At 41.0% G+C, this 12,101-nt stretch overlaps 1 protein-coding gene across 3 annotated transcripts in view; it reads left to right on the forward strand.

Moving 5' to 3' along the window:
- Positions 1-491: 491 nt before the first annotated feature.
- The window catches only part of TAB2 (TGF-beta activated kinase 1 (MAP3K7) binding protein 2), a 60,303-nt gene continuing 48,693 nt past the window's right edge, over positions 492-12,101 (forward strand). The window contains exons 1-2 of one of the 3 annotated variants that reach the window (XM_021527034.4): positions 492-741; positions 2,252-2,381. The gene's annotated coding sequence lies outside the window, so the exon portion shown is untranslated. Of the gene's footprint in view, positions 742-974; positions 2,382-12,101 lie in introns of those variants that run through there. The other 2 variants (XM_021527036.4, XM_077782127.2) reach the window with 2 other exon arrangements.

Consider the following 12,101-nt stretch of genomic DNA (forward strand, 5'->3'; position numbering starts at 1 on the left):
GAGCGGTGGCGGCAGGGCAGGACGGAGCCGCGGCGAGCTCGGCGCTGTCCCGTGGTGAGCAGCCGCGGTGAGCTCGGCGCTGTTCCGCGGTGAGGTGCCGCGGCGAGCTCGGCGCTGTTCCGCGGTGAGGTGCCGCGGCCGTCCCGGTGCGGCGGCAGCGCTGAGGCGGCGGCCGCGCTCCCGCCCGCGCCCCGCCCTGAGGGCGGAGCCGGCGGAGGCGCCGCCCGCGCTCTCCCCCCCGCCCACGCCCCCGCCCGCCCCGGCGCCCATTGGCGCGCGGCGCATCCCCGTTAGCGCTCGCGGCGCGGTCTCGCGATGCTGGGGCCGCCGCCGCCATATTGTCGCTCTATTTTGATTCGGAGCGCAGAGAGCGCGGGGGGAGGGGGCCGGGAGCGGCGCGCGGCCCCAGCGGCGGCTCCGGCTGAGCGGGAGCGGCGCCGCCACAGCCACCGCACGCACACCCCGCACACCCCCACCCCGCCCCGCCCGCCGCCGCGGCAGCACGGACCCCCCTGCCCTCCTTCCTCCTGCTCCTCCTTCCTCCGCCTCCTCCCCCCGCGGAGCGGAACGGCGGCGGCGGGAGGCTGCGGAGAGGGTCGGGTCGGCGGGGTCCCCCCTGCCGGGCGGAGGCGGCGGCGGCGCTGGTGGCGGTAGTGGCGGCGGTAGTGGCGGCGGCTGCTGCCCTGGTTGTGGGGGCGGCGGAGGAGGAGGAGGAGGAGGAGGAGGAGAAGCGGCAGCAGGGTAAGGCTGACCCCGCCGAGCGGGCCTTGGCGACTCCCCGGGCCGGGCTCGCGGTCCCATCCCGGGTGCTGCAGGGAGAGGCGCGGGGGCTGGCAGGGCGGGGGCCGGGCTCCCGCGGGCGCTCAGCGCGCCCCGGGCTGCGCCAGGGTGAGGGGGACGGGGAAGGCCTGTGCGCGGGGAGGGAGCAGCCCGGCACCCCGCTCTGCCGGCGTGCTGGGAGCGAAGGGACGGCACGGGAAGCCTCCGCGCAGCGGGGCGTTCAGGCAGAGATGGAAACTTATTTTCCTCCGCGAGTCGCTGGAGCTTCCCGACGCGGGGAGGGATCGGGGGGCTGCGGCTGCCCGGGGAGGGGCGGGAGCTGCCAGCGGGCTCGCCTGGTTGCTGGAGGGAGGGGGAGAGAGAGGGAGGGGCTGGCCCGGCGCCTGGCAGGTGACAGGTGTGAGTGCGGCGGGCGAGACTCCGCCATTTGAGGATGAGTACCCGAGTGTCTGAGGTGTGAGGTTTTGGTGCCCCGTGCCTTTGCGGGGGCTGGCTGGGCTCGATTCCATATATAGTATATTTGGGACGTTGGTTTCCATTATTCCAGTCAATTTAGTTGTCGAGTAGAAATTCTTGAAATGGCTCTGATAAGAGCTGTTTTGCAGGGAGGAGATGCATAGCGTTTCTCATTTTCTTCCCTTCTTCTGTTTTGTCCCTCTGAGAGACGTGGGAACGCTCTGCGGAGGTGTGTAGTACTCTGTTTCATTCATTGGAAGGCTCGTATGAAAAGTCTGAATGCTCAGTCCTGTTTGATGTAGGCAAGGCCTTCAGGGAAGAAACCTGGTGGTGTTCTTTGTGCTGTGCCTGGTGGCTGGCAGGGCCTGATTTGTTCCCAACACCTGTGGGTATTTCTGTATTAATGATGGTAAGCACATACATAAAAAAGGAATTCCAAAGGGATGCTTCTTAAGGAGTGGGTTTCAGGTGTGGTTTTCCAGTAGTAAGTTTAGGATCTCTGATACAGACTTGATAAAGCAGTTTCTGGACTTCACCTGTAGAACTCTGAAAATGGTGCTGCATATAATTTTCAACTCTAACATATGCCTTCTAAACATCAGCATAAGTCAGATAGAGTCTTAGACTGTTCACATTAATTCATGTCATGATTCTACCCACCAAAATGGTACTGTTCATGCACTACTTTATAAGGAGGGATAATGATGCTGCAGCAATAGCGTTATATTCACTGTTGGCCACAATTTACTGAAATCAAGAATAATTTTCAGCTTAGCTGTAGATTTGCCAGATAATTAGGCATTTGTGTTTCACATACACATTTCAGTTATTTATTCTTTGCCTATACTGTTGTAACTGTATTCCGATACCTGCTTTTGGCAAGAGGGAAGTTCCACTGACAGGTTAGGAGAGACATGTCATCAGCTTCAGTGAGTCCTGCTCTCTGTTTTAAATTGAAATTTCAGTCAGTTGTGACTGTGATCCACATGTTTAACTTGGGTATTCTTAACTGCAGATAGTACCTTGATTTGTGCTGCACCAGAATGAACCCTCAATTGAGTCTCAAATTCTTGTAAAAACGGAGAAGACCTGGGTGGTTTTTCTCATGTTGCTTCACAGGGGAGAGAGCCTCCAAAGGGGAAGAGGTAAGGAAGGTGGTTGGGAGAGGTACTCAGTTTGGGTTGTCTCAATTTTGTGTTTAAGAGATACTTGATAAAGCATCATCCCTATCATTACATGTGAGGGCAGTGCTATCTTGCTATGCTACCTTTGCTTATGCCAGCTTTTCAAGACTTTGTGAAATGCAAACCATTATCTTTCTCAACATAAGAGAAGTCAAATGATTCTACTCTGTTCCTTTATGTCTGTTAATACAATCATAGAATTCTTGAAAATGGGCACTCTTCCTATGATAGCGTCCTGGTAGAAACTTCTCTTTCCCAACAGTGACAGTACAGAAATAGTGTTTTTCTGCACCATGGCATTGCTTTGAAGGCCAAGGTCTTGTGTTATTTTGTAGTGGTTTTTGGTTTTACAGGTAGCTGGTATGTTTTTTGAGTCTTGTAGAATTAAACCTGTCATCTGTTGAAGAGATTATTCTCAGGGAAAAAAAAAAAAACCAACCAAACCCACAACTTTTTTTTGCTATGTAGCTTAAAGGGCTATTAGCAAATTATTTCTTTGTGAGAATGTATTTTGAAACATAAAACTGTTACTGTTCATCCTGTTACAAGTGCTGCCTCCTTATCATGATCTCCATGGTTGGAAACACTGGAAGAAATAAGTTGGTCAGATATGACCTCAAGTTTATAAAATGACTGTAAATTTAGGACTGCGGGATCAGGCTGATCTTTTCTGAGCTGCTGCAAGCGGAATGCTGAACAATGTTACTGTTGGTGCTTTTACAGAAAACAGAACAGAAATTCCAGTGATTCAGAACTGGATTTTTTAAAAGCTATATTCAAAATTCGAACATTTATATGTTTGACATGAAAGGTAACTTTTTTACCACGACTGTATACAGTGATTCAAGTTGGGTTTTTCTCACTTCATTGCTGTAGTAGGTTATCTCAATTGGGCCAAGTGTGTGCTTTCTGTTTCAAGGAGGAGAAATGCTGCTAGATGCCCTAAGACATCTTGAACCCTTCTTAGCAACCTGGTCTGGTTTGGATTTCACATTTTTAAATGCAACTATGAAAGCAAGAAAGCTGTCAGATGTACAATTGGAAAATATTTTTTTATCAACTTTTCAATGTCATCAGGAGTTTTTTGGTATAATAGTTGTTTCAGTTTCACCCTCTCTCGAGAATGCTTACCAAAAAATCATTGACATAATATTGATGCTTTCCCTGACAGAAGTTTTTGTAGACATTTATCCTAATTGTAATAAAGTTAGGGATTTGTTTTTATTGAACTGATCATCAAGTAAAACTCTCAATCAAGAAATTACTGCAGATGCTATACAGACATTTACTGAGTTTTCTGGTTTCTGTTACATTGCTTTAGGTGGTGTTCCTTGATTGGTAGCAATTGGATTCTAGTGAAACCAAGTGAAATAGCTTGACATAAGTAAAGTTAAAAGATCTGTGGGGTTTGTGTGTAGTATCCCAATATTCTTGGACCATGACCATTGCTGACTGAACGGCATCGCTTGGTATATTCCTGTTGCCATAGGCAACTATACTTAAGGTATAGTTAAATACTTAATATTTTTAGAATGCATTAGATTTTTTTTGTTGGTTGCAAGAAGTCAAGCGTAATTTGATAATGTGCTAAATAAATTGTAATTTAATACCTAGTCAGAAAATTTTACCAGAAAAATACATTTTTTCTTGTTTGAAATATGCATTCTACTCTTAGAAAAATGCTATGTGGAATCAATTTTTGTAGCAATGTGCAAAATGTGTAGCTCTTTTCTATTCTAAGCACAGATGAAGATCAGATTTCGCTGTCTTTAATAATGAGTGGTTTAAAACTCATTCAGATCCTGCTTGTACTATGAACAGAATTTAATTTTTCCATTATTTGAGAATCTGTGTTTCAGCATGGATTTAAACCTTGTGCTCCCTTTAGCGTTTAAAAAAGCATTAACTTCGGAATACTCAGTGGCAGGAGAAAAGTGTTGGTTGTATGTATGAGTTTTTACAAAATAATCACCCAAGCAACTAGGGCTGTACACCTATTAGTCATGATATTGTTAGGTTTGCTAGAATTTGCCAAAAATGGGACAAAGCCACTTTATATGCTCACTGCTTTGATGATTAACTTAAGGTAGATTACCACTTAAATGGAAAGGATCTTATACTTGTTCCAGAATTAATCAAATCTGGTACTATGTGGTGCTGGCTGGCTGGTCTTCTGGGGCTGCCAATGGAGAAGGCAGAATTCAACCTGCTTTTACTCTCATTGAAAGCACGAATTCAAGTTACTTTTTTCTGTGGAGCTGCCAGTTTTCATGAAATTTGTAGAACCCTTTTTATCTGTGAGATTTTATATGTCCTTTAAAATGCACTTGAAAATTATCAGACGATGCAAGTAATTATTAAAAGGACAGACGAAACAGGTATGTGCAATTTCTTTAAGTTGCCTTTGTTAACTGGACATGGTAGGAAATAAATTTTTGCACTTTGGGAGTTCAGATTTAGCTCTTCTCTTGTGGATAAAATGTTGATATGCACCTATGTTCTGTGGGGTTTTTTAAAGAAATATTTGCTGGTTTTATATATTTGTGTAGTGTATAAACTGTCTTTCATTTGCTTTTCTAAAGTCACAAATCTTGAGTAGTCATATTTCATTTAATCTTGTGTGTCAGTAAAATTTGAACTCATCAAAATTTCAGCAGAGAAATTAGCCAAGAGTCAAGGTGTGAAAGGTGTTATAATAATGTTGAACAAAAGTTAAATTTGTTAAAGTTAATGGCTTCATTAAGATCATCTCTTTAGGGGAAAATTTGGCATTAATTTAGCAGTTACCTGTACTTAGCTGCCAGTTGTCTGTGGGGTAAGAACCAGGTATGAAGTGCTGTACTCTTTTCTCCAGTCAGTAGTTAGAGGACGTGAGAGGTTAAGTATACTGTGGCCAGTGCTTGGAAGAGAGTGGTAAGATAATAGGCATCTGGGATAGAGGTGGAACGTGACTAACTGGAGCACAAGGGCATGGCTGAGACACAGAGAAAATCTGTGGGAAATGGGATTATATTTTGCTGTTTCTGGGACAGCACTCTGAACAAAAATCACATTAAAATAGGTTCTTAAGAAGATGAAGATTAAAAAAAAAAGTTTTGGTGATACAGTTGCTTCCACGCGTTACAGAGCCTCTTGAGCTGTCCTGCGCTTGTGTTTGTGTGGGTCTGATTCAACAGGAGTGCCCAGACTGGCACAGAGTGTGAAGCAACGTGCGGCAAGAATGTGCATGAGTAAGGGAGGAGCTACGTAAGTGTGTAAGACATACATGTTTGTCTCAAAATACACCATCAAAAGCATTATTTTATTGTTATATCATGTATAGTTACAGCTTCTTTACATAATGTGACTTACATGTTGGTTGCATGCTGGTAGTATTATTCAGTCATTGTCTGTGTGGCCAATGGTACATGAGATGTACTCCCACGTCTAACTGATTTTTTGAGCCATGGTATTATCAAATTGTTTTAGTAAGCCTGAAATTATTTGCTTTTTAATATAGATTTGTTACAGACTAAAATTTTTTATGTAGTTTCTTGAGCCTAGAAATAATTATTTGCCTGGTGCACCTCTGTTTTGTCCACAGTGCTAGTAGAAGTGGATAAGAAATCACTGGCAGATGGGAAATGCTCTTTAACAGCAACCATTTAGTTTTATTTGCTGCAGCCTGTCTTTATTTTTCAATAATATGCTTTCCTGTTATCAGGTGTTTTTATAGTTGATTTGTAGAAAGATTGAGTATAAATGTTTAGGGAGTAACTCTTACAGACTCAAAGCTGGGGCTTTAGAATGCGTTTTTCAAAGGAAATTGCTCTGTGTGTAAAAATCTCTTGCTGATCCATCAGTTTATCAGTGTGTTCTCAGAATGTCTTTTTTAACAGGGTAAGTGAGACAAGTTTAGTAAAGTAACTAAAAAAATACAGTAAATTTCAAAATTTAACTATGCCACACATTAGCTACTGATCTGATGCCTCAGAAGCTGTGAGTGACATGTACATTCAGATAAATTATGTCTTTTCTTGAAGCTATTTGGGTTCTGGAAATTGATTTCTATTTCGTACTGAAGGCTAGAAATGCAGAAAAGTCTTTACACATGTAAGTCCTAAGCCTGATTTCCTCAGGTAGAAAAAAATTAACTGTTTCATCTATATACAGGGGGGAAAAAAGCACACAATTAAATGAACATTTAAGTTGTACACTGTGGTCTGTAATTGTATCTTTTGTCAATTTATATTGTGTATAAACTCTTAAGAACTGAAGTCTCCCCTCCTTGCATCCCTGCTGTGCTATACATCTATTTGCAATACTCTCCTGTGTTTTACAGCATTAATAGTTTTTTGGGTTTTCTATTTTTTTTTCTTTACTCTTTGAGAAATCTGTGCCATGCAGAATTTATCTCCTCCAGCCACTTCACTAACATCCTATTATTTTTGTAGGCAGGCTAGAAAAGAGGAAATCTGGTCATTCATATCCTCTCCATTTACCTTGCCTGGGCATGCTGATCTGTACTTTATAGCTGAAGCATTAGTGCCCTCTTGTTTATACTTGACTATGCCATTCTTTTTGTTCTAACCTTTCTGAAGAGACTGATTCAGCACTTGTCACTTCATTCCCATTTTGTCTCTTCTTCAGAGTATCATTACTAAGTTTGCCACTGCTTCATTTAGGCTTTCCTGAGAGAATGATAGAAAAAAAAAAGATCTTGAGTTCTGTACTTGGATTTCTTTCTATTCATTCAACTGGTTCAAACTGTAACTTTCCATTTGTTGAACAAGCATTTGTTTTTCAAAGGGAATAGTAGGTTATCTTTCTTAACGATCCTTCTTAAGTTTAACAGCCTTGAGCCTGGGAACAGACTATCTTCAGGAGCTCAGCAAAAATATGCTTAAAAAGGCATTTCAGATTGAGAAGTACAAAGCAGTAAAAATTCTGGTGTCTTGCTCTCTTTTTTTTTTAAGTACTACTCTTTGGTAAATGGGGATAAGATTATTTTGTATGCAAAAAGTTGTGTATTTAAAACTGTCATTACTGTAATGACTGCCAATACGAGATTATTATATTGTATTGACTAGAGTTTAATGTGTATTAGGCCCTTTTGTGCAAGGCAGTGTACAAATATTTATTAAATAAGCCAGTCCTAAAAGAGTTTGCAGTCCCATGAATAATATGTTTGTTTACCTAGGTACCTATGTTGGATTAGGCAAAGACATTTAGCAAAGTATTTTTCTTTATTAGGCCTGTTAGTTCTCCAGTAATTTTAAAATTGTTCCAGTCTTTAAAAATTAATTAGAACTGTCTTTGATAGCTGTAATTCATTCAGTGATGTTTTGACATTACTTTTAATATTTGCCTGGAAAATTCATAGAAGAGGTATGAAATTACTTGAGTTAGACCCTCACTAGCTTGTGTTCATTGGTAGCTGCTTAGGGTAGAGGTCGGTGTATCAAAGCTGAGAGCTGAAGTTTATCAGAGTGACACACTTGGGGCTTCACTCTGAATGAGAACTTCTTATTTCTTCAGAAAATGAGTTGAATACAAGGAAAATCTAAGCACAAGCAATTTCTTAAAAATGTATATTTGTTTTTGTTCTGTGTCTGAGTTAAAACTTAATATGAATGTATGTGTAAAAAAACGTTGCTAAAGGATCACTTTTTGTGCCTCTACAAGAAGCACATGTTGATCTTTCTTTTCCATGCATAAAGTGCAACTCATCTTTTTTGTTCCTCTTCCATAATACTTGGTGAAGGAGTATAAAATAAATTGTAAGCAGCAGGTGAAAGCTGTCATTTGAATTGTGGAAATTCCTGTTCTTTCCAGTCTCTGGTGTGAAGCAGCAAGGTTCAGAGAAAATACCCATTATTTGTTTCTTCTTTTCCCCTGCATGGGGCTGAAAACCCCTGTGGTTTCCAGATCAAAAGGAAAATACAATTTCTGCCAGTAGTGCTTTCATACACATGCTGTGGAGGAAAAATACCAGTTTGACAATGCGGTATCTTGACTGCTCTGATGATACTGGTTTTGTCAAAGCTGGGAAAGGTACCAGCATGGCTGCACGGTTTTGGATGGATGAAAGAGTGTCATCCTTCCATAAGGATGGATGCATACACAGATTGTATACAGAGATTGCTGGTGTAGTGCAGTTACATGTGCAGAATGGTGTTATTTTTCTGGAAGAGCTGCAAAGTTGAGTGAGTAGTTTTGCTTTGTTGATACAAAAACAGGGCTTAGCTGTCATTAAAGGAATGCTTTCGCTATTTTGTCAGTATTGTGCATGCATTAATTACTCTTGAAGTAATATTAAAAATGGCTTTGAGATAGGAGGTTCAGAGCAAAAAATGGAGGAAAACAAGTGTTTGTGAGTATCAGGGACCATTGATATTTTGCTGTGACTGAACAGGGAAGATTGCTTTCACTGACACAAGCAGGTGGTCCCTTGTTCTGGTCTTATCTATTTGTGAGCCAGGGCAGTTTCTGTATGGGTGTTTAGAAAATTAACCAGATTGCTATTAAACTTAGGTGATCTTGTGGGCTGAGACAGCCCTGGGTGCTGAGGAGCTGCTGGATCAGTCTGAAAGCCTCCTGTAACTTCACACTGAGGGGGTTGTTTTGTGCTACCTCAGCGACAAGGCATGGACTTGTCATCCTTTCCTCTGAGTTCACTGGTGTGGTTTTAGTATAAGCCCACAAACAGATTTTTCTGCAAAACTGAATTATGGTCAAAAAACCAGAAGAATAGATAGATAGAAGAAATAAGAGTTAATTAAGCTGGTATTGTGGATGATGAAAACCCCTCATGAAACTATAGACCTGAGAGTAGTCCTGTGACAGAGAAGCATCAAGACCAGCTCAAGGATTCATCCCTACGCACTGTGGCACTGCAGCTGTTCACAGAGTCCCCAACTGAAATACCGAAATGGTGTAAATTAAAAGCTAGCCCTTCAAAAAGGAGAACTAATTTAATTAGTTGAATTAATTTCACCACAGAACCCATGTATGTGGATTCTACCACTAAAATCTTCACTAGTGACCTACCTGGACGAAAGGTGGTAACAGTAATTTTTCTCCTCTTGCGTGGACATAATCAAAGGCTCTTAAATGCTTTCAACAGCTGTATTTTAATTAGCTTTAAGTGATGGTGCCTGCAAGAACCCTAGCAGTCTTCTCTTTGTCATCAAGAAAGAGTTTTTTCTAAGGTTTTCTGATCTTTAAATGCTGTAGTGCAGTTTTGCAATGCAGTAGGAAATTCAGGTCCCACTGAGACTAGTCAAAGTGTGGCTAATAGGTAAGTGTAAGTGCAATGAGTTATGTAAACTATGGCAAGAGAAAGATTGAGAAAAAAGGTGCAGCACTTGTTGACTCTTGAGGAAAAATGTGGCTAAATTAGGATGGCAAAACAGATGTTTTGTAATAATATTAATGTTTGACTTGTGTACTACAAGGGAGCATTATTTGTGGCCTAGAGTTGGAGCCTTTTATAACCTTTAATAGTTAAAAGACAAAATTAGTGAATCTCTTAAATTATAATCTGCTATTCAAACATATTAATGAAGACAAAGCTTCATTTAAAGATGAGTAAGTTAAAACTAGTCTGTAGGTGTTCTCTTTCTTTCAGGAAGAAACAACTTTCTTCAAGTTGCAGATGTTGACTGGACTTTGGAACTCAGCAGTAGTTGCTAATCTGGCCTGCATGTTTAGATTCTGGGCTGGTAGATACCAATAACTTCTTCAAGCAAAAGCTTAGGCTGTGATTTCTTTCATGTTTTCTTGGTTGTGTTTATTATATTGATTTTGTTTCTTTTCTTAGGGGTTTTGGTTGCCAGTAGTATTGCTGTGACAAGAGAGTATCTTGAAGTACCACTTAATGGAGTTAACAGAGTTGATGAAGCTACAGGCTTCCTTCCTGTTGAAACCAGCCAAAATAACAGGCTAAACTGAAGCTTATGTTTCTTCAGGGCAGAGCCAGGGGCAACCCTCTGGAAGGTTTTTTCCACTCCCCATCAATGAGTGGGGAAATTCTTGCCAACACAAATGAGATTAAGACCTGCAACTTGCCTCAACATAATATAGTTTGAGAGGAATACTTAATCTAGAAAAATATTTAGAGTTATACTAGCATGGGATCTTGTTAGTTAAAAGAAATTTGTCTTTATGTTTGAAGTTTTTAAGAGTCTTGGACAAAACAGTATTTCAGCATTGTCTGTGTGACTTCAAGCTGCTGCCTGTTTGTGATAAGGGCAAATCATCACCTTACACTGTCCTCTCAATGAATGCTGCAGAATGCCTGCAGTGACTGCAGACTGTCAAAATTCACTGGTTTCAAAAGCCCTTTCTCATTTTATGTTTGACTATTGCTACCTTCTCTGGCTGTTGTAGCTTTGTTTTCTGGTATATACGGATAGACTGGGATTTTAAATTGATTTAGGAGAAGCCTAGCAGTGCAGATTTTTTTGCCTTGTGAACTTAAGAATTTGTTGTCATTCCTTTACCATCCTTTCTGAATCTCTTGTTAGAATGTAATTGGAAGGAATAGTAGTTAATTGGCTATTTATTTATGCGGGGAACAGTGGTGATATCACAAAATTAAAGCATGAGGTATGTTTTTTTAATATATCTTGGATCTTGCCAGTTCCTCTGTTAAGTCCCCATCTGCATTTTTTAATTATGCCTGTCTGTAACCTATGGCTTATTATTTTTGCAGGACAAGCATTAGAAGATTGGGATGAATAAAAATTGAATTCTTGTGAAATACAGAGCTAAATAGTTATGAATCCTTTGGTGCTTTATCTGTGTGACACTGTTAATTTTATCTTTCAAAAGTCGGTCTACTTCTATTAACAGGCCTCTTATCTTTGTTGCAAATGCAAGAAATGTATTAGGATGTCAAAGCTGTGAAGAGATATCCAGACTAGCAGAGTTACTTTTTCACTGTGCTCTTGTTTAATATTTATTTTCATAAAATGGGTTGTCTGCTTTCTTTAGTTTCCTGAAAATACACAATCTCTGGCTATATCTCTGGTTCGAAGATAAACATTAAGGTTTAACTATTCTTCTTCTTAATTGTATGTACTTTTTATATTTTCCTCTTTTTTTCTTAGTAAAAGGCTATCAGCTGATATCAATATCCAGAAAATATATTCAGAAGATATCCAGAAAACACAGTGGGAAGTCAAAATCTGAGTAGAAATTGTTTATTTCTGCACTTCTTTTCTGCTTCTCTGCCCACATTTTACAAAGACGGCTTGGAATAGGGATCACGCAAGGACAAAATCTTAGTTGCAAGTCCTCTGGATTTTTTATGTGAATTTTAGTCTTGTGTAAAACTTACTGCTGCTGTGGGACTCTTTTTTTCTTCCCAAGTGACGTGAAAAAGTGGAAGACCTTACAAGGCTAGAAGCTCTTTACTCAGCTGGTGCCATGAGGCATCTTTTCTATTCCTCCTCAGCTTTCCTATTACTTTTCCTTGTCCACCTTTTTCAGAGCAGGTTACTTAGTTATTTTTTTCCTTTTGAGTAGCTAGTTTTTTTGTTAGTATGTATCTGTTGTCAGGGTTCTCGTAAGGTATTTTAGTTTAAAGTAGGAAAAAAGTAGATGATAAGTTATTTTTGTAAAAGGGTTAGTGATCGTCTTTTAATGGTTGTTACAGCAGGAAACAATATGTACTGAGAAGCTGTGAGTGCTGGAGAC

Source organism: Lonchura striata, chromosome 3 (assembly GCF_050655825.1).
Source record: "Lonchura striata isolate lonStrDom1 chromosome 3, ASM5065582v1, whole genome shotgun sequence".
Taxonomy (NCBI): Eukaryota; Metazoa; Chordata; class Aves; order Passeriformes; family Estrildidae; genus Lonchura; species Lonchura striata.